The 23,849-nt window shown below is 35.8% G+C and overlaps 1 long non-coding RNA gene and 1 pseudogene across 2 annotated transcripts in view; one reads left to right on the top strand and one right to left on the bottom strand.

Moving 5' to 3' along the window:
• Positions 1 to 9,622: 9,622 nt before the first annotated feature.
• LOC109505269 (histone H2AX-like) lies at positions 9,623 to 10,196 on the bottom strand (annotated as a pseudogene).
• Positions 10,197 to 12,706: 2,510 nt separating this feature from the next.
• Positions 12,707 to 23,849, top strand: part of LOC140854341 (uncharacterized) — a 32,044-nt gene continuing 20,901 nt past the window's right edge. The window contains exons 1-3 of one of the 2 annotated variants that reach the window (XR_012137549.1): positions 12,707 to 12,787; positions 12,940 to 13,245; positions 17,965 to 19,598. This is a non-coding gene — a long non-coding RNA (uncharacterized lncRNA). Of the gene's footprint in view, positions 12,788 to 12,939; positions 13,246 to 17,964; positions 19,599 to 23,849 lie in introns of those variants that run through there. The other variant, XR_012137550.1, reaches the window with a different exon arrangement.

Below are 23,849 nucleotides of genomic sequence, written 5' to 3' on the forward strand. Positions count from 1 at the left end.
AAAATCATAAAGTGTTATCATATAAGTACCTTGTCTAGAAACCCTTTGCTGATTTTTCTTCCTTAGCCTGTTTAGGTAAAGAGACTCTACCAGATTATGTTAACCTTAGATTCTTTTTTCAATTCAAGCTCCTTAGCCCAAGCACAACTCTTTTGGACCTTCTTTTCTTTTTTTTTTTTTCTAGAGATTGTTGCCCCACTGAAGACACATCTTCAGAGGTACAAAAGAACTCCTTTAACATTTGAAAAAAAATTTTCCACTGAGCATCATCAAATTTACAACTAAATTCATATTCTTCGCTGCTCTTAAAAGTACCACACGGTGATACGATCATTTGGCCACTTCTAATAAGTGCCTTTGATCGCATCATGTGTGTTGGATGTGGGAACATTAGGTGCTGGATCCATTATCATATATAGGATCCATTTATGCTATAGAACTATTTATAATTTTTAATACCATCCATCGAAGTTGGATCCTATAAATAAGTCACTGTCAAATAGTGAACAGAGCAACAGACATCTAGCCATAACTGAAAGAAAAATATAAGACATCTATGTTTATGAATTGATAAAGTCTAAAAATTTGGACTTTAGTCTAAAGATTCTCCCATTATTTTAGTCGAATTGGTAGCCTCTACCTCCAATCTGAGGAATTACTCTAATTCCTTAGTGGGTACTAGAATCCACATAGTTGCACATGAGCTCAACTTTGGTTGGCTCATCCATGTACATCTATGGGTAGGTTCTTTAACTAATTATTTCAGTAAATAATTTTTAATAATTGATTTAGTCTCAAGTAACTTTTTAGTTGATTTTAATCTTCTCTGCAAGCTCTGGTTAGGTCGAACCATTAACATGATTATACTCAAAAATCTAACTACCAAATAATCTGGCCTGACTTTGGTTGGCCAACCTGACTAATTGCTACAACAACTTGATTGAGTCATCTTATTATAAATGATAATTTCAATAGTAGATGAGCACTAGGCTTTTGAGCCTCCAATAATCATCATACTAATAAACCCATTATCACCCAACTTAATGGGAGGCTATGATTTAGTTATCATCATAACTATCTCATTTTAAGGATTTAATTTATGAATTAAGAAAAGAAAAGAAATCAACCAGTAAACCACAATCCTCCCACTAACTTTATCAAGTCATTTAATTTGATCAGAGTTATGCTAGTTGAAATGGCACCTAGATCAGTCACACTGATCAACCTTAGTGGCATGGGTTAACTCGAATTACTTAGCAGTCTAATCAAGACATAATCCATCAAATTGATCAGGTAAGTGAGATCGGTGGGAGGGTATGCTAAGCTTGCTTTAGGCACCATCAAAATGGCTAGTTAAGTTGCTCCCAATTAAAAATTATCGATCGAAATGAAAAAACTTACCTTAGACATCAATTGGTTAATTAGTTTCTATTTGATCAGCCTAATGATTCGGGTTTAACCACTGAGTCACAATCAAGGTCTATTTGGTCTAATCAAAGACTTGACCATCAACAACTATTATAATGATTTTAGAGAAATCTTGATTTAATTTAATTCAATATTTAGTTAGAAAAGATCATCGGTATAAGTAATATTGGCATCACTCCCTCCAAGTATATCGAAAATATTTTATTAGTAGATGTTTTGAAACATAATCTATTAAGTATTAGTTAATTTTGTGACAAAGGGTACAAAATTATTTTTGAATCTTCATTATGCATAGTAACTAGTCCCAATGATGAAGGCATTAAATTTGTTGGGCATAGACATGGTAATGTTTATATGATAGATTTGAATGATCTTTCCAAGATAAACATACAATGTCTGGTAGCCTTAAATGCCAAAATTAATAAGACTAGTTGGCTTTAGCACCGCAGGCTTGCACATATTAGCATGCATTTATTTTCAAAACTTATTAAAAAGAAATTAATTATCGATTTACCTAAACTGAATTTTGAAAAGGATAGAATTTGTGATGCATGCCAACTGGGTAAACAAACAAAAGTCTCATTCAAATCTAAAAATATTGTTTCAACTTCTAGGCCATTAGAATTATTGTACATAGATTTATTTGGATCCACTAGAACTACTAGTTTAGGTAAAAAATGTTATGGCTTTGTAAGTATTGATGATTTCTCTGTTTTACATGGATTTTCTTTTTGGCACATAAGGATGAAACTTTTCATGTGTTCTCAAAATTTTATTGAAGAATTACTAATGAAAAAAAATTTTCAATTCAAAATATTCGAAGTGATCCTGGAACTGAATTTGAAAATTAAGATTTTGAAAAATTTTATGATGAAAAAGGCATTGACCACAACTTTTCAGCACTTAAGACACCCCAACAAAATGGGGTAGTAGAAAGGAGAAATAGAATCCTTAAAGAAATGGCCCGTACCATGCTATGTGAAAGCAATCTCTCAAGATACTTTTGGACGGAATCAATTAATACGGCATGCTATATTTTAAACCATGCTTTAATTAGACCAATTCTAAAGAAAACGTCCTATGAGCTTTGGAAAGGAAGAAAATCAAACATTGCATTTTTTTCATATTTTTGGTTGCCGATATTTTGTTTTGAATAATGGTAAAGAGAGATTAAAAAAATTTGATGCAAAATTCGATGAAGCTATTTTTCTTAGTTACTCCTCTTCTAGCAAAGCTTTTAGAATTTTTAACAAAAGAACTTTAGTAGTAGAAGAGTCAATACATGTGATTTTTTTATGAGACTAATGATCTTCCTTCAAGGAAGAATGAAGGTATTGATGATACAGATCCTCTTATAGAAGGGATGAAGGAGCTCATCCTAAAAGACTCAACAATTCAAAATGAAGAAGAATATAAAAACAAACAAGATGATGAAGATGAAAAATAACAAGAACAACTTCAAGATACAAATGATCTACCCAAAGAATGGAGGTATGATCACAATCACCCCAAAGAACTAATCATTGGTGATCCTACATATGGAGTAAGAATTCGTTCTTCACTTAGAGATGCATCAATCATTTTGCTTTTGTTTCTCAATTTGAACCTAAAACCATAGATGAAGCTGAAAAAGATTATAATTGGATAAATGCAATACAAGAGGAACTTAATCAATTCAAAAAAAATAATGTATGAACTTTAGTATCAAGACCTAAAAATTATTCTATAATTGGCACAAAATGAGTATATAGGAATAAATTGGATGAACATGAAAATATGATTAAGAATAAAATGAGATTAGTTGCCCAAAGGGTTATAATCAAGAAGAGAAAATTATTTTGATGAGACCTTTGCACCTGTTGTTGGATTAGAAGCAATTAAGCTTTTACTTGTATATGCATGCTTTATGAACTTTAAGTTATTCCAAATGGATATCAAAAGTGCTTTTCTAAATGGTTATATTGCTGAAAAAATATATATAGAATAACCCTCCGATTTTGAAAATCATGCTTTTCTTAATCATGTTTTCAAATTAAATAAAGCTTTATATGGTTTAAAACAAGTACCTAGAGCTTGATATGAAATGTTAAGTAAATTCTTGCTTAATAATAGTTTTTCAAGAGAAAATGTAGATACAACCCTTTTCATTAAAAGAAATCATGATGATATCTTACTTATACAAATATACGTTGATGACATTATATTTGGATCTACTAATGAAACTCTTAGTCAAAATTTTGCTAAGCTCATGCAGGGGGAGTTCGAGATGAGCATGATGGAAGAATTTGCATTCCTCTTTGGACTCCAAATCAAACAAACAAAGGAATGGATCTCCATCACCCAAAGCAAGTACACAAGAAAACTACTCAAAAGATTTAGAATGGAGAGCTCCAAAATAATTGGTACATCCATGAGCCCATCACGTAAGCTTGACAAGGATGAAGGAGGTAAAAATATAGACTCAAAACTTTATAGAGGCATGATTGATTCTTTATTGTATTTAACTGCTAGTAGATCAGATATTATGTTTAGTGTTTGTCTATATACTCGCTTTCAATCAAATCCAAAAGAATCATACTTAAATGCAGTTAAAACAATTCTTAAATATTTAAAAGGTACACAAACTCTAGGATTATGATATTCTAAGGACTCATCAATTGACTTAATTGGATATTCAGATGTCGATTTTGCTGGATGTAGGTTAGATAGAAAAAGTACTAGTAGAACTTATCAATTTCTAGGAGTTAACTTAATCTCTTGGTTTAGCAAGAAACAAAATTTGGTGGCACTATCTACGGTCGAAGCCGAATACATTGTAGTCGGAAGTTGCTGTGCTCAAATCTTGTGGATTAAGCAACAACTTGAGGACTTTGGTATCAAACTCAATGAAACTTCTATAAGATGTGATAACACTAGTGCTATTAATCTAACCAAAAATCCAATTCAACATTCTAGATCAAAACATATTGAAATTAGATATTATTTCATAAGAGAACATATCCAAAATAAAGATATAATTCTTGATTATGTATGTACTGAAAAATAATTGGCTGACATCTTTACCAAGGCCTTAAGTGAAGATAGATTCTGTAAAATTATGAGAGAATTAGGAATCTTTGATCCTTCAGCTTGAGTATCTTTTTGATTCCAAATTTAATTTACCAAAAATTCATTGAACCAATTTATTTTTGAGCTAAATTCACATCTCTCCTTTCTTAAAAGCTCAAAACTATCCTTCAAATGATCAATCTCTTAAATAGATACCCTTCCTTCAAGTTTCAAGCTTTTTCAAAATTTCTCCATCATTTTTTTAAATTTTCCTTCTCATGAGTCAACCCCCAAGGTCGACCCTAGGGTAAACTTGTAATTTTTTATTAAAATCCATCAGGCTCTGTTTTATTGGAATTTCTCCGATTGCAAAGAGCTGACCCCTTTGCCATTCATCTTCCCCATTCTACCGAACAAGATCACCTCCCTCTCCACTCTCATCTCAAAATCTCTCTTCCCATCAGATTTTCTCTTTTAAATCACCCCTTTAGGATTTAAATTTCTCTTCTCTTTCTTCTTCGTTTGGGCGGTTCGAGCTTACCCTAGCTTCAAATCTTCTTTTCTAAACCGACCGTCTATCTCCCCAAAATCTTTGCTTTTCCTTAAAATCCCTTCCACTCTACCCCTCATCAAATCTTTCGGGCTGTTTGTAAGTCTCTCCTGTCCAAAATGGCTTCCAAATCAAAGCTACCACAGAGAAAAAAATTTATTCGAGGGTTAGAGGAAGATGTGCACAGAAAAAGAATGGCAGTCGAGCTCTCTTCTACTCCAACTCCAGTTCTAGGTCTGGCTCCAGCTTCTTCACAGTCCCCACTCAGCCCAAACAAGGTACCTCTCTCCAATCGAAAAGTGGAATTCAGGAAGAATATAGATTTTAAATTTTTTAAAAAAGAAGGGTTCTCTATTAGATCAAAGATTAAAAATCAAGGATGGAAGTTTTACTGTTTATTAAAAAAAAATACTTATATTGATTTGGTCAGAGAATTCTACTTAAATTTGAGTTACTGCAATAGAATAGTAAAATCTTTGGTGAAAGGGGTTAACATTGTTCTTGATCCATTGCACTTGGGATAAATCTTACACTTGCCTTATGAAGGCTATACTCATATGGAGCTCCTAATCAAAGAAGAAGGATTAAGTGCTATCTTAGGGAGGGCATTTACTGAAAACTTGAATAAATTAGAAGCAAAAATTCTTTCAATTGAGATGAGGCTTTTACATCACATGGTAACCAAACTGTTTGTCCCTAGGAGTGGCAGACATGATCTCTTATCTGGTAGGGACATATGCATCATGTACCATGTGATCACCAAGACCCCCCTGAACCTTCCTACTCTAATGTTTGAGATCATGAGAGAAACTCTAAATACGTCTAAGGCTCACCTGCCTTATGGTATGGCACTCACCCTGATCTTTAGGAGGTTTGGATTCTATTTTGAGGGGGAGGCAGTCACCAAGTTATCACACTCTGACACCATCAACTGCCACACACTGCACTGCATGGGTTTCTCAAAGACTGATGGCGGTTGGTCGAAGGGTGTTAAGGAGAGAGCTGAGGAGAGAGCAGAGGAGGCATATTTATGTACCACAATTTGGGAGCAGAGTAGATCCTTCAGAAGTCAGACTTGCAGACAATCAAATTGAGTTGATGTCCTAGCATGTTGCTTTCATTTTATCTCAGTAGTTTGCCACCTCAGGCTTTGGTCAGAGGATGATATCTCAGGCTGTTTCAGACCAGACCTTGATCCCTCATATCTATACTGTCTTTCAGATGCTTACAACTCAGTCTGTATGACTTGAGGAGCTTGAGGGATGTGTTCTGAAACTGACGGGCAGAGTTCTAGATTTGCAAAGGCAGGTATTAGCTTTATCCCATCCCAGCCGCATGAGGACATCATGGAGGTCTCCCACCTGTCTGCAAAGGTGGCTAGGCTTCAAGGCGTTTTATAGAGTGGATTTGATTTTTTGAGGAGAGAGATCAGGGGCACCAGTGAGACTGTCTCTACTCAGATTAGTGCCTTGATGCAGTCCATGATGAGAGCTGTGGAATAATTGGACACCATCAGACTTTCTCTCCTAGCACAGTCCATAGCTTCTCAGGCTACAGGATCTTCTCGCCCTTCTGCTCGTGCCGGTACTTCTACCCGTGGCCGAGGCAGACGAGGTCAAGGACGTGCCTGTGGCTTTGATCTTGAGTCTCCTCATCATATCTCTGACTCTTCTGATGCCTCCAGCCATGACATCTATTAGATCTAGCATAGTTAGTCTTTTATGTCTAGGTTCTAGCTTATGGCCTTTGTAATTTTCGGCTGATTGACTCATGGATAGTTTTTTTTTTTTTGTTATCCATGATTTTTGTATGGCCTATGTACTTTGACTTGACTCATATGTATTGTGACACACATGTCATATTTTGGATATATATATATATATATATATATGCTTTTATCTTATATGAATATCTTTGGATTGATTTTTTTGAATGGTCTCAATTGAAATATCTTAATTCTGTGATATGAAGAATGCTTATTATGAATGGCAATATCTTCTATATGAGCAAATTAAAATATCCTTTATGATTGCTATAGTGAGGGAGAGTCTCTTTCATTTTTTTCTTAAAAAATAGAAGAAATGATCTTAATTGATGTTGTCAAAAAGAGGGAGTAGAGAAATAAAATCGAGCAATAAGCAAAATTATCTAAAATCGAGCAATAAGCAAAATTATCAAAGCAAATTTGTCAAAAAAAAATAATCTTATAAACTATCTTAAAACTAACCTTCAAACTACTCATGATGCTTACTATTTAAACAATTGGCTATAATGTTTAAGTGATGCATCTTCATAAATTTGAAATTTTTAATCAATGCTTTATATATATTATATGTTATATTTTGCTTTTGCTCAAACATTTTGTCATCGTCAAAAAGGGGGAGATTGTTGCTTCTTGAATTGATTTTGATAATTACAAAATATTTGAGGGGATTACTAATGATTTTGGCTTGGAAAAATATTTATTGTATTTCAGAGGCAAAATTATAATTTTACTAAGTTCTGATTCGAAAGTCTCAAGAGCAAGAACAGAAGATTTATGATCTATTAGAGGCAATTCCATACTTTTTGGATGGATATGTTGAGAGAAATTCAAGTTTAAAAAATTGGGTCGACCCCTTGGATCGACTCCTGTCAAAAGGGGCTGAACAACACGTCATTTCTGGCTGGCACACCCAAAGAGGACGACCCCACGAGTCGACCTCTGTTGCTATGTAAGCCAAAGTTGTAAAACAGTCAGTTTTTGTTCTGTATATGTTATATGTTATATTTTGCTTTTGCTCAAACATTTTGTCATCATCAAAAAGGAAGAGATTGTTGCTCCTTGAATTGATTTTGATGATTACAAAATATTTGAGAAGATTACTAATAATTTTGACTTGAAAAAAGATTTATTGTATTTCAGAGGCAAAATTATAATTTTACTAAGTTCTGATTCGAAAGCCTCAAGAGCAAGAACAGAAGATTTGTGATCTATTAGAGGCAATTCCATACTTTATGGATAGATATGTTAAGAGAAATTCAAGTTTAAAGAATTGGATCGACCCCTTGGATCGATTCCTATCAAAAGGAGCTGAACGGCACGCCATTTCTGGCTAGCACACTTAAAGGGGACGACCCCATGAGTCGACCTCTGTTGCTGTGTCAGCCAAAGTTGCAAAACAGTCAGTTTCTATTCTGTACCATAGAGGTCGACTCATGGAGTCGACCCCTGTGCAGAGGTCGACCCCATGAGTCGACCTCCTGTGACGAAAACTTCCGTAATGGCTAGTTTTTAGCTCTTTTTGGTAGTATTAATGCTCTTTTAATGATCTCCAACGGCTCTATTTTCAGCTTAGATTTATCTCTAGCATCCATTGAAGATATAAAGGCACTTAAAAGAGAGAAAAAGTAAGATTTTTCAAGCATTCATTTCAGTCCTAAGCAAAAAGACCTCTTCAAGTAAAAGAAGCTTTCAATTCAAATTCACCAACCCCTCAAGAGCTCATTCAAGTCTTCAACTACCTTGAGAAAAATTAGAAAAACTTCCTTCGTATTGTGTAAAGTGTATTTAAAGTTTTATTTGCTCATTAAAAGAGCTAAATTTATATTTTCATGTGATGAACTCATATACTCTGTTTTGTCTTAATTTTTAATTTTGGAAGGGTTCCAAAACTTGAAAAGGTTGGTCCGAACCTTAAATCGAATTGTATTGGGTTAGCTTGTATTCAAAAAATAAGTGTTCTAACTTGAGATAGCTAGAGTCGGAGGTACCGACGTTGTATTCTTGTTAAATACAGTCTAGTGGATTTGAATTTCCAAGTAGGAGCTTGGAGAGTGGATGTAGGTGCAAGGTTGACACCGAACCACTATAAATCTTGATTGTTTGTGGTGTGCTTACTTACTCTCTTCCTAAATTTATTTATTTTCTTACATTCTTGCATCTTATTGCTACACCTTGCTTAAATCACACATTACATATAACTTGCTTAGTATTACTTAATCCTTGTCGTTCTAAATTAACTTTAAAATTTTGAAAACCTATTTCACCCCTTCTCCTTCTTGGGTTGCATAGCTGGGCAACAAAAACCAACTGAGTTTATTTGTCAGCTCAAAAAAATAAATACACTATAGTTAGAGAGATTATAGTGAAATTTTTAAGGAAAGCTTAGAGAGTGGACGTAGGTATGGATTGCATCGAATCACTATAAAATTCTTGTATGTTTGTGTTGTACTTTTGATGTTTGCTTTATTTGATTTTATTCTTGCTTAGCTTTGATTTAATTCTTGCATGGCTTCTCATATGCCTTAATTATATTTAGTTTCCGCTGTTGCATATTGTTATCACCTCACAATCACTCAAGTTAGGTTAAATTGAAACACATATTTGCTTCAGGCTTAATTTGGCTTAAAATTTAATCAACCCAATTCACTGCCCCCCCCCCCTCTTGGGTTGCTACCTCTGGGCGACAAAAGGGTATAGTTTAATTCAACATCAAAAAGGTATTGCAACAAGTTAACCTAATTCATACATCAAATTATCACTACCAAGGGAATGCAACCCCTAAGAAGAAATATCCCCATCCTTTACTAAATTATCTTGAGATGGTTAGACATCTAAAACTCCTATGATGCAGATCCAAGCTCCTCCTTCTCCTTCCCCACCTTCTTAGGCAGCAGAGTTTGGTGAATATTAGGCAAATCACCACCATTAGCAATAGTCACCATCCCAAGAAGCTTGCTCAACTCCTAATCATTCCTTACCACAAGCTGTATGTGCCTCATAACAATCCTAGTCTTCTTTCCTAGCCAACTCTAGAACATAAAAAATATCATTAAAAAAAAAAAAAAGAAGATCAAACTTTGAATCAGAAAGGTTCACAAAAATAGAACAAAAATCCATAAAAAAAAGATCAAATTTTGAAAAAAGAACAAACTTTGAATCAGAAGACAGAACAGAAATACATCCAATAGATATCAGACTACTAACCTCAGTAGTGAGGTACTCGAGGATGGCAGAGATGTAGACAGGAGCGCTGGCACCGACGCACTCGACGTACTTTTTGATCTTGAGGAAGCGAGCAATGTGGTCGATGGGGAACTGGAGGCCAGCCTTCTGGGACTAGGAGACGGACTTGGAGGACTTGGGCTTGCCCCTACCGCCCTTGGTCGAAGCTGTGGAACTAATCATCTTCTTCTTAGATCAAGGGGAAAAAGCCGCTAACCCTCTATGGAGGCCAAGAGGATTAGAACAAGGGATCGACTGGTTCGCTTCCGTTGGTGGGATGGGTTAGCTACAGATCACCAGTGTGGCTATTGGGAAAGCGACAAACTAGTGAAGGGAAACAAAATGAAAGAGGAGATGGAAGAGGAAAGGTGTGGAAAAAATCTCTTCGCTGAAAGTGGAAGGGAGTGAGAAAAAAAAATCTCGTATGCAGAAGAGGAAGCTAATTAGGGACGCGTGGGATATTTTGGGATGAGTTGGGATATACATTTCAAAAATTTTTATCAATGAAAATAAGATTATTTCTAGTAGTTGGAGTAGATTGCTAAAAAAAATAAGATTATTTCCAGCAGTTCGATCAGCTTGTTGGAAAAAATAAGATCTTTCCAGTGATTCAATCGAATCGCTGAAAAAAATAAGATTTTTTCCAGCAATTGATGTGACCATCAGAAAAAAAAAAAGATTTTGCCTAGCGGATTTGAAAAAATACTGTCTAAAATTTTTGTTACTAGTGGTTTTCTATATTCGCTGGTAAAAGTGTTGGATCTATGCCCTAAAAGTCAATTTTGGCTAACACATTTCATATCTCTAAGATATGATTTTGTACTTATTGGGCAGTTATATTATCATTTATGTTTATGTATCCATGAATCATCCAAGGGATTAACAAGATGATGACACATATTCTCAAAAAGTTGAGAATTTGAGACATGTGTCATTGATGGCTGATTCCTAAATTGCTCCTGATCATAGAATCATCATGGGGATGGTGATTGATCTAAATAGACCAATACACAGATCACTTCCTTCGGACAGATGGATCTCAAGTTTGTAGCATAGAGACACTAGAGCGAAAGTGCAAGTAGTTGTGAGAGAATAACTAGCATTGAGTGTGATCAATACGAGAAGTCACATGGATATCTGCTCATTCGTTAGTGACTTTCTCGATGCTGCAGTTGTATGACTGGTCCTTTGACCTGAGATGACACTACTGCTCGTAGTGAAGCTACTAGAGTTTGACTGACACATCAACATAGGTCTCAAAGAGTCCTTATAGTGGATGTTGGTGACAGTTGGTCTACTGTAGGTGTGGGGTGTGCATCAAGATGGGATCTATCGACACTAACAGAAAGGAGTAGTCCAATGAGATTTAAGAGAATGAGTCCTTAAGTCTATGGCCATAGCAGTGTGATTGATGAAAAAAAAATTTTATAGAATCACAAATGGACTCGAGCTGATTGAATCTATCATATGACTGATGTTGAGGTTTGACGATTCATCTATGACCTGTCATCTGGTTGGAACTCACGATAGAGGGACTGTATCATTTGTTAACTACACCTAGAGGTTCATCTTTTATTGTGCTGAGTTGCTACTACATACTGCTAGGTGTCACTGGTGGATTGTGAGACTCACAAGTATCATCTTGATGATCGATGATCCTTGATGGGCAGAGTTAGAATTGTTCCAACCCATTGAAAAGTATTTCAATAATATTGTGATAGAGATCACAATATATCTCACTACAAGACAGAATAGAACCTATAGGGTCACACACAAAAAAGACTTTTGACTGATCAAATGGTTGAATTACGATTATGAATTGTAACAGGATTTGATTATCAATTTGATTGATGATTGATCTAATACAAATGTTGCATTATGTAACTTACTAAAGAGTTAGTGAGTTATAGGAGGATTAATTAGCAATAGAATTGCTAATTGGCTCAATTTGATTGAGCAATGGGGCTTGCATCAAGTTCAATTTGATTGAATTTAATTTGACTCATTATGTGTTTGACTTGATCAACCCCAATTGGGTTATAGGATAACCCCAAAAGGATCAAATGATTAGTCCCAATTGAATTAGAATTTGGGTTTGACTCAATTTTTAATTAGACTAGGATATATGAATTCTAATTTGGACTAAGAATCTTCATTTCTTGGGTGTATCAAATCCTAATTGGATTAGAAATAAAAAATTGAGTTTGACTCAAGCACCAAGAAAGAGTCCAATAGGACCAGGACTCCTCTTCCAATAGGAGACATCTATTCTAAATAGTTTGAACTCTAAATCAGATTTGGATTCTCATTTATTTGAGTCTAATTTGATCTTAATATGATTAGAATTAATTGATATTTTATTTGACTTAAAATAGCCACCAAAATGAAGAGTCCTGTGAGATTTAAACACCTTGATTCCATGCACCAAATATGTCCCACGTTTCAACCTGTTTTGGATGCCTCATCCAACCAGATTGGATGCCACTTTTTTCCTCCTTTTTAGCATGTAAGAGAGAAGAGATATCACCCAATTTACTGTGTAAAATCTGGTGTGAAACCTGGTTGTTAGGTGGCATAAAAAATTAGGAAGAGTCCTAACTAGTTTGGACTCTTGATTCTTATCCAAACTAGGTCTCCTCTCTAGCCTATTTAAACACCACCCCTTGGATGGTTTTTGTAGAGATTAACACTAGGTTTCCACATCCTAGAGGAGAGGATTTCACATGGAGAAAAGCAAAGAAAGAAGGGGTGACATCCATGGTTCTTGGCATGAGGTTTGTTATGCTCCCTATCTCTTCTTTCTTGCAACAACCAATTGTTAGTTGTTAGGACATCATCTTCTCCCCCTTTTGTCCATGTTTAGACATGGTTGTCTCCTCTTCCCTTTGTCCAAAAGTTGGATAAAATTATTATATCTCTATTGTAGAGATTTGGTGCATGGATTTTAGGAAGAAAAGAGAAGAAAAGATTTTTCTCATGATCTCTAGCATAAAGATCAAGATCCTCCTACATCTTCTTGTTCTCCAAGTGTATTTTAGAAGAAAAGAAGATTTTTAACTATCAATATGCGATCTCTGCAAGAAAGTTAGCACTCCAGTGAGATCAAAAGGCTTCTGATCAGATCAGAGTCTTATATGGATATCTGTAGAGATCGGATGCTTGTGTGGCTAGAAGGGACCTTCGGAAGACATCCATGATCATCTATTCGAGTTGAAGATTGATCCATATCCAGGTATATTTTATATTTATTTTTTTTATTTAATTTATATATCTGAATCTTATCTCACATATGATGATCCTATTTATGGTTTGAAGATTTGATCTTATGCATGCTTAGATTAAATTAGATTTAATCTGAAAAATTTTAAAATTCCACTGTGTGCTTGTTTTGCAAAATCAGACGTGCATGAAACCATAAAACTATAACAGTGGTATCAGAGCTACATCATATGCATGAGATTAAGATTTAGATTTAAAATCTATAGAAAAAAATTTTAGATCAGAAAGATTTTGATGTCGTTCTAACCTAAGATTGTCCTAGCATAATTTGTTATACTGGATGGTTGTCTTAGAATGATGTTAAAATTTTTAATTAGATTGGATATTTAGATTTGATTTTTTTAGCATATATGTGATATATGTTTTGTTATTTAAATCTGAAAAGAGTATCGAGATCTATTTTAATTCATATATATGATATATGAAAGCATGTTTAAGAGCTGAAATTTATTTCTATGACTTGAACATGTTTATGTATGTGAAGTTAGAAAATATATCCCAAAAGTCAATCGTCAAGCTGTTGACGGTTGAGCAACCTTGTATTGTAATTGATTTGTTAATAAATAAAATATATTTTTGATATTTTCATCACAAGTTTTCATCTTCTAATGAACTCTGTTGTTGTGATGAAGTCTTTAGGACTATTTAGATTCAATAAAGAGGATTTATCGATTAGTCCTTAAAACTGTTCACGACCAAATGATAGGCTGTTAATAAGGATGACAACTTCTATCGAGCATAAGTCGCTGTAGGCCATATGGGTTGGTTGTCCTCTTAACCAAGGAGTGTGGAGACACTGGTATGACATACAGGTGAGATGTAAGGGTACATCATCATTAAACGTGACCAACTCTAGAGCATTCTGCTGTCGAGAATGTCTCTGATGGGATATAGGTATACGTGTCCCTTAAACTTGAGATCGCCTTAGTGACTTGCAAACAACTCACTGTGCTTTGGTATTGGACTAACTAAATTTTTAATTCAGTGATAGAAGGCTTCTGGATATAGTCAAGTACTTGCAAAGTCAGAATGTGATCGAGATGGGATTGACCACTCCAAGAGTTGGAGAAGAATGAATCGCTGTATTTCAATTTAGCAAAATCTTGACCAGGATAATCCATCAGATGGATTTGATATTTTGAAATACAATGTGGACAACCTAATCAGAGTTGACAGTTAAACTCTGAGATGTCCTATAAGCATTTTGGTCAAGGGGATGAATTATATGGAAACTATATCCGCATGGGTTCTAAGGATGTTGTTCTACACATTCGACCTCTCCGGCCGTCGGGTATCATTGCTAGATGGTCACTTCGATTGGTACAGAAATTTATTTCTGTACTACCAACTTAGATTCGGACCTATAAGATCACACACATTAGAGTTCATAATCCGATCGGATAGTTGATCAATGATTAAGAATCGTTCTAGGGTTAAACGATCAATACGATTGACATTTAACCTAATGCAAGTATTGCAGGAAGATCGATTAGTAATTCGATTGCTATTGGCTTAATATAATTAAGTCAATGGGCTAAGATTAATTTTAATTGAATATAATTTAATTAGATTTGGTTTGGACTTGATTGGATCAAGTCCAATTAGTTTATTGGATAAGCCAAGTGCAAGGAAAAACTAGTCCTAGTTCAATTAGGACTTGGGTCAACCTAATTTCTAATTTGATTAAAAAATTAAATCAGATTTAAATCTAATTTAATCATATTAAATTAAGTTTTTAATTGGATTAAGATATATTTTAATTGGGTCGATTTGGTTTTGGTTTGATTTGGTTTGAGAAACCAAATTTGAACAAGTCATAGATTGAACCCTAGTAAGACTAGGATTCCACCTTGCGCCATCTTAGCCCCCCATGCCCACTCTCTTATTTTATGCAACAAAACCTTCTCTCTCAGGCCTTCATGCATGCCCAAAAATTTTCACTCTTTCTCTCTTACATGGAATGTGGTTGTGGACCAAGTCAAAGTAGGAATTAGTTTGGATTTCAAATTCTATGAGATAAAATTTTAGGAAACCAAAACTCTTTCCTTATGGCACTGATTTTATCCAATTTTTTTTGAAATTTTTGTGAGTTTTATGGAATATATTGTGTGTCCTTTGCTGGTGGTTCATGGAAGAAAAAGAAAGAGGGGGTGCCCATGAGTTGGGCACCCCTTGTCTTGCCTTATTTGGATTTTCCTTGACTAGGTATTTGACCTAGATAAAGATTCTTCATATCTCATTATTTTTTATGAATTTCTTCTTGAAATTTTTATGGATTATAGAGCATTGAGAGACCTTTGAGGCATGTGAAAATTAGGAAGAAAAAGTGTTGGGGCATAAAGATATAATAGACACAAAACTAAGTGTCTAGGTGAGTGCAAAGAGAAGAAAAAGAGGGTCTTCTTCTAGGGTTGCTGTGTTCACCTCTTCCCTTCCTCCATCTTGAGTTTTCTAAGAGTGTCTCAGATCTAAAACTCCTTCTCCTACTTCTCATCTTTGGAAGAGTCTAAATCAAGAAGAAGGAGGCATCTGATCGACCATCGAAGAAGGATCAGCGCAGTACTAGCATACTGTACTGATTTTTTGGATCAGAACTTCTAATCGTGATTCGTGGGCTTGTGTGGATGACTCCTAGAGGTTGATGCATGTGTGGCTCGCAACATCATCCTCAAGCCCGGATCAGCAAAGTTAGAACGTCTAACTTGCAAGGTAATAGATCTAATTTATTATATTTTACATATATTAGATCTAGTATAGAAATATGTTGATATGATCAACATGTAGTTCTTGCTCTTTATATTTTAATTTTTGATTTAATACCATGTAATAATCATGTAATAGGATCTTAGATCTAAATTTTTTTTGATTTTATAAGATAAATTTTGATTTATTTTAGTCTTCCGCTGCCTGATCTTAAAAAAGTTTCAAGATCTAATCCTTAAACCCTAGATCTGGTTCCTTCAATTGGTATCAGAGCCTAGGTTGTTTATTACATGATTATTTATATATACTTAGATTATTTTTTATATTAGATCTACTTTATAATCTGATTGTTAAATCTAAAATTAAAATTTTTAGATCAATCACGAACTGTAGGTTGTCCTACTGTAAGGTTTACCCCTTACAGTGCAAAGATTGTCCTAGTTCGTGTAGATCTATCTTTAATCATAAATTTATTAAATATAATCTAGATTAAATTTATAATTTATTAGATTTAAAAAATATTTAAATCTAAAATAAAATCTCTTTGTTAATAATTTTTGTGCAAAAAAATCATATATTTGTCTGAAAAATTTGCGCAGTTTAAAGTTGAAATTGTTTCAATTACATGAACCTGTTTAGATTAGATCTAAAGTAGTTTCATACTTATTTCACTTATATTTTGATTATAAATCAAACATGCAACTTGGTTGGTAGAACCATATTATAAAATTATTTTACAAATATGAAAATTATTTTCAAAAAGCCGAACCCCAATCCTCAGCCCAAAACTTAATTGAGAATTAAAAGTTTGTTTGATTAGGTTCTAGGATTGTGAATTGAAGAACCTAAGACACAAACCATAACACATTGGGTTAATGGGTTAGTGAGAATTAGGTCCATTAATTAGGTTAGACCTAAGGTTAGATTAAGGATGAACTTAATTAGAGAATTGACTAAATCTAATCAATTATTGTCTTAGATTAGGTCAATGATTCTCTAGATCAATTACAATAGTTGGCTAAGCAGTCTAGCACAAACTGTTAGGTTGATCTAATCGAAACTAATTAAACCAGTTGGTGTCTAAGGTAAACCAGACCGGTGATTTTTAATTGGGAGTTCGCTTATCTGACCATTTCTAATGGTGTCTAAGGCAAGCTTTGGCAGACCCTCCCACCGATCAAACTTATCTGGCCTCTTGGTGAAATTATATTTTGATCGGATCACTTGACTATTTGAGCTGACCCATGTCAGCTAGGTAAATCAGTGTAACTGATTAAGTGCTCCTAGACCAGCCCTTTTAATGGTCTCCCTTAAGTTGACTTGATGAAGCCAGTGGGAGGATCATGATAAGCTGGTTCATCTAACCTCCTCCTCTAAATCAATTAAATCCTCTAAAATTATTAGATTCTTAAAATAAAATAGTCATGGTGATAACTAGATCATAGCCTCTCATTAAGTGGATGATAATGGGTCCATCAGTAGGATAATCATTGGAGGCCCAAAGGCCTGGTGCTTATCAGCTGATGGAATTGTCATTCATAATATGATTTCTTGACTGCATCTTTCTAAATGGTGGTTAGGTTAGCCAACCAAAGTTGGGTCTAATCATTTATTGGCTAGATGGGCCAAGTATGGTCATGTTAATGGTTGGACTTAATCAGACCTTTTCAGTGGAGGCCAAAGCCTACTGATTAGAGACTGGAGCAAAATTAAAATTACTAAAAATTATTTAGAAAAATAATTAGTTATGAATCTACCCTTAGATGTACATGGGTTGACCAACCAAAGTTGGGCTTGTGTGCAGTCTAAGTGGATTCTAGTACCCACTAAGGAATTAGGGTAATTCCTCGAATTGGAGGTAGAGGCTACCAATTCAAATAAAATAGTGAGAGAAACTTTTTGATTAAAGTCCAAATCTTTAAGTTTAATGAATCAATTACTAATTAGGTTATGGTTTTTCTTTGTGCAGATATGGCCACTTCTCTATCGCTCTGATCATTGTTGGACAATGATAAGTTGGTAGGACCCAACTTTAGTAGCTGGTACCGAAAGTTGAAAATAGTTCTGGAGCATGAACGGATCCTATATGTGATAACGGATCCTGTACCTGAGGAGCCAGCTACCAATACATGTGGAACAGTCAGAGATACTTACCCGAAGTGGCTCAGTGATCGGATCACGGTGCACTGCATCATGCTGGCTGTCATGAGCGACGAGTTCAGTCAAAGATTTGAGATGGCTCAGCCAAAGGACATGCTTCAAGTGTTGGAAGATGTCTTTGGCACACCCGATGATGTGAAAAGGTACAAGACTAGTTGTGCCATCTTCAACACCAAAATGCGGGATGATGCCTCTGTCACTGATCATGTATTATACATGATCGAGCTGATGGAGCGTTTAAGCAAGCTCGACTTTTTCTTACAAGAGCAGCTTGGGAAAGATGCAATACTGAACTCGCTACCCAAGTCTTATCTCCCATTCCTCACTCATTATAGAATGACAAAGCCTGAAGTAAACTACCACGGGTTACTGGGGTTGCTTCAAAACTTTGAGAATTTTTACCAACTCCACAAGGAGTTGGTGAACTTAGTGGGAGGTTCGTCTTCTGGTTCTCGATCCTTTAAGAAAGGGAAGAAGAACAAGAAGAAGAAAGTGAAGAAGGTGCAAGTTCAAGCTGGGACATCTGTGCAGGGCCAGACTAGAAAGATCAAGCCCGAAAAGAGTCTATTCTACTGGCAAGCACCCTAGATTAGATAGTGTATCAGATATCTACTTATGGCACTGTAGGCTAGGTTATATAAACAAGAACAGAATAAACAGGTTGACTCAAGAGAAAATCCTCGAAGTCAGTGATTATGAATCAATTTCAACCTGTGAGTCCTGTCTTCTTGGTAAAATGACCAAGTCACCTTTTACTGAAAAAGGTGAGAGAGCTACTGAGCTCTTGGGCCTAGTACATACTGATGTATGCGGACCCATGAGCACAAGTGCTAGAGGTGGATATTTTTACTTCATCACTTTCACGGATGATCTATCCAGATATGAATATATCTATCTGATGAAATATAAGTCGGATTTATTTGAAATGTTCAAACGATTCCGAAGTGAAGTAAAAAAATAAACTGGGAAGAGTATTAAATCTCTTCGATCTGACCTAGGAGGAAAATACTTTTCTGGTGAGTTTCTCACATATCTAGGAGAGAATGGGATTCTCTCCTAATGGACTCCTTCAGAAATATCACAGCATAATGGTGTGTCTGAAAGGAGAAATCGGATTCTGTTAGACATGGTCCGATCCATGATGGGTTTTGCTAGCTTGTCGATATCCTTCAAGGGATATGCACTCAAATCAACCTGTTATCTGTTAAATAGGGTTCCAAGTAAGTCTATAATTAAGACTCCATATGAGATATGGACAGGGCGTAAGCCAGCACTTTCACACCTTAGGGTCTGGTTGTGCCCGACCTATGTCAAACGGTTAGTTACAGATAAACTCAAACCTAGGTCAGACAAATGCACATTCATAGGGTACCCCAAAGAGACCAAAGGATATTTTTTCTACCATGCTAATGAACAAAAGGTGTTCGTCAGCCTTAAGGCAATCTTTTTAGAAAAGGAGTTCTTTGGTGAAGGAACCATTGCCTCTAAGGTTGAACTTGATGAAGTTCAATAGGTGAAGGACCGACACCAATAGCTAAACCTGAGTCAGATTTGATTAGATCAGATTTGGAGCCCAATGTACCTGCACCATTAAGGTGATTCGATAGAGTACCATATCAGTTGGACAGATACTATGATTTTTTGGTCCGAGATGGTGATCCCATCGAACTCAATGAGAACGATGAGGATCTGATCACCTATATGGATGTAATACAGAGACCTAATTTTGAAAAATGGCTTGAAGTCATGAAATTTGAAATGGAGTCCATGAAGGTCAACGATGTATGGACATTGGTTGACCCACCTGAAGGGGTTAAATCCATTGGGTGTAAATGGGTCTTCAAAAGGAAGAGGGGCGCAGACGGAAAGGTGGAGACCTATAAAGCCCATCTGGTTGCCAAGGGATATTGTCAACGTTATGGTATTGACTATGACGAGACGTTCTCTCCTATGGTAATGCTCAAATCCATTCGGATAATGCTTGCAATAGCTACCCATCTGGATTATAAGATCTAGCAGATGGATGTAAAGACAGCTTTCCTGAATGGAGAGCTGACCGAAGAGGTGTATATGATACAACTTGAGGGATTTACATCCACAGATGAGTCCAAGATGTGCTAGCTTCAGAGATCCATTTATGGATTGAAGCAAGCTTCTCAGAGTTGGAACATGCATTTTGATAAGGTGATCAAAACATATGACTTCATTAGAGCCCTGCATCTATAAATGGGCAAATAGTCCAGTTGTGGTATTTCTTGTCTTGTACGTAGATGACATTCTCTTAATCGAGAATGACATCCCCGCACTACAGAAAATAAAAGTTTAGTTGTCATCGCAGTTCTCCATGAAGGACTTGGGTAAAGCATCCTATATCCTAGGGATAAAGATCTATAGGGATAGATCTAAAAGGATACTTGGATTATCCCAGTCTACGTACATAGACACTGTGCTGAAGAGGTTCAGTATAGAGAATTTCAAGAAGGGCTATCTACTGATAGGCCATGAAATTTCTCTCTCCAAGAAGGATTATCCGATAACTCCTGAAGAGAGAGAGTGAATGAGTAGAGTCCCATATGCTTCGATCGTGGGATCTATCATGTACGTCATGACATGTACAAGGCCAGATGTGGCATACTCACTAGGAGTAGTGAGTAGATACCAATCTAATCCTGGAGAAAATCATTGAAAAGTGGTTAAAGCCATCCTTAAGTATTTGAGAAATACTAAGGACCAATGATTGGTTTATGGCGAGTCAGATCTGAAACTTATGGGGTTCACAGACTCCTGCTTTCAATCTGACCATGATGACAGCAGAAGCGTGTCGGGTTATATTTTTACTCTGAATGGTGGAGCCATCTGCTGAAAGAGTTTCAAGCAGCATACTATGGCACTCTGTTTGTGAGGCAGAGTACATCGCAGCATCGAATGTCGCGAACGAAGTTGTGTGGCTAAGGAAATTCATCATCGAGCTCGGAGTAGCACCCTCCCTCGATGGTCTGATCCTGCTCTACTACGATAGCACTGGTGCCATAGTTCAGGCGAAGGAACCCAAAGCACACCAGCGGACGAAGCACATTTGTGCCACTTCAACCTGATCCAAAAGATCGTGGATCGAGATAATGTCGACCTTCAAAAGATCAACGAAAAGGAGAACCTGACCGATCCCTTCACTAAAGCCTTGACAATAAAGGAGTTCGACAACCATAAGTTGAAGATGGGTATTAGATACTGTGCCGAGTGGCTTTAGGACAAGTGAGAGTTATTGAAAAATATATCTCAAAAGTCAATCGTCAAGCTATTGACGGTTGAGCAACCTTGTATTGTAATTGATTTGTTAATAAATAAAATATATTTTTAACATTTTCATCACAAGTTTTCATCTTCTAATGAACTCCATTGTTGTGATGAAGTCCTTAGAACTTTTTAGGTTCGATAAAGAGATGATTTATCGATTAGTCCTTAAAACTGTTCATGACCAAATGATAGTCTATTAATAAGGATGATAGCTTCTATCGAGCATAGATCGCTGTAGGCCATATGGGTTGGTTGTCCTCTTAACCAAGGAGTGCGGAGACACTGGTATGACATACAGGTGAGATGTAAGGATACATCATCATTGAACATGATCAACTCCAAAGCATTCTACTGTCGAGAATGTCTCTGATGGGATATAGGTATAAGTATCCCTTAGACCTGAGATCGCCTCAGTGACTTGCAAGCAACTCACTGTGCTTTAGTACTGGACTAATTGAATTTCTAATTCAGTGATAGAAGGCTTCTGGGCACAGTCAAGTACTTGCAAAGCCAGAGTGTGATCGAGATGGGATTGACTACTCCAAGAGTTGGAGAAGAATGAGTCACTGTATTTCAATTTAGCAAAATCTTGGTCAGAATAATCCATCAGATGGATTTGATATTTTAAAATACAATGTGGACAACCTAATCAGAGTTAATAGTTAAACTCTGAGGTATTCTATGAGTATTTTGGTCAAGGAGATGAATTATATGGAAACTATATCCGCATGGGTTCTAAGGATGTTGTTCTACACATTCGACCTATCCGACCGTCGTGTACCATTGCTAGATGGTCACTTTGATTGGTATAAAAATTTATTTTTATGCTACCAACTTAGGTTCAGACCTATGAGGTCACACACATTAGAGTTCATGATCTGATCGGATGGTTGATCAACAATTAAGAATCGTTCTAGGGTTAAACGATCAATACGATTGATATTTAACCTAGTGCAAGTGTTGCATGAGGATCGATTAGCAATTCGATTACTAATTGGCTTAATTTGATTAAGCCAATGGGTTGAGATTAAGTCTAATTGAATATGATTTAATTAGATTTAGTTTGGACTTGATTAGATCAAGTCCAATTAGTTTATTGGATAAGCCAAGTGCAAGAAAAAACTAGTCCTAGTTCAATTAGGACTTAGATCAACCTAATTTCTAATTTGATTAGAAAATCAAATCAGATTTAAATCTAATTTAATCTGATTAAATTAGATTCTTAATGGGGTTAAGACCTATTTTAATTGGATTGATTTGGTTTTGATTTGATTTGGTTTGAGAAACCAAATTTGAACAAGTCATAGATTGAACCCTAGTAAGACTAGGATTCCACCTTGCGCCACCTTAGCCCCCCCATGCCTCCTCTCTCTTATTTTGTATGACAAAACCTTCTCTCCCAAGCCTTCATGCACATCCAAAATTTTTCACTCTTTTTCTCTTACATGGAATGTGGTTGTGGACCAAGTCAAAGTAAAAATTAGTTTGGATTTCAAATTCTATGAGATAGAATTTTAGGAAACCAAAACTCTTTCCTTATGGCACTGATTTTATCCAGATTTTTTCTAAAATTTTTGTGGGTTTTATGGCACATATTATGTTCCCTTTGCTGGTGGTCCATGGTAGAAAAAGAAAGAGGGGGCGCCCATGAGGTGGGCACCCCTTGTCTTGCCCTGTTTGGATTTTTCTTAACTAGGTATTTGACCTAGACAAGGGTTCTTCATATCTCATTATTTTTTATAAATTTTTTCTTAAAATGTTCATGAATTATAGATCATTGAGAGACCTTTGGGGTGTGTGAAAATTAGGGAGAAAGAGTGTTGGGGCATAGAGATATAATAGACACAAAACTAAGTATCTGGGTGAGAGCAAAGAGAAGAAGAAGAGGGTCTTCTTCTAGGGTTGCTATGTTCACCTCTTTCCTTCCTCCATCTTGGCTAAGTGACTTACATGTGGAGTTTGCTCTCTGCTCCTCTATGTATTTCTACTAGAGGTAGTCGTGTATTCTGCTATTCTATGTGCTTGGATATCTGGTGAGACCTAGGCTCCTTAGCAAAGGCTATGGTGTCATTGTCTTTGTAGTATAGTGTCATGGTATTTGATGACATGACAACCAATTCTGCAACTAACATTAGAACCAGAATGCATCCTACACATCTATAATGTACTCAGCTTTCATTGATCGATTATTTAAAATCTTTTCAAAATATCGACACAGGAACACACCCATGATATAGACATTCTACCATTAATATCAGACATAAAATTTGAATTGGTGTATCCTCCCACTCCTAGCTTTGATCTTTTTTCAAATTAAGAACATATTCTCAGTTCTTCTTAAGAGCTTAAGGATATTTTCACAGCAATCCAGCGCTCTCTGTTAGAATACAACCGATATCT

Source organism: Elaeis guineensis, chromosome 16, assembly GCF_000442705.2.
Source record: "Elaeis guineensis isolate ETL-2024a chromosome 16, EG11, whole genome shotgun sequence".
Lineage (NCBI taxonomy): Eukaryota > Viridiplantae > Streptophyta > Magnoliopsida > Arecales > Arecaceae > Elaeis > Elaeis guineensis.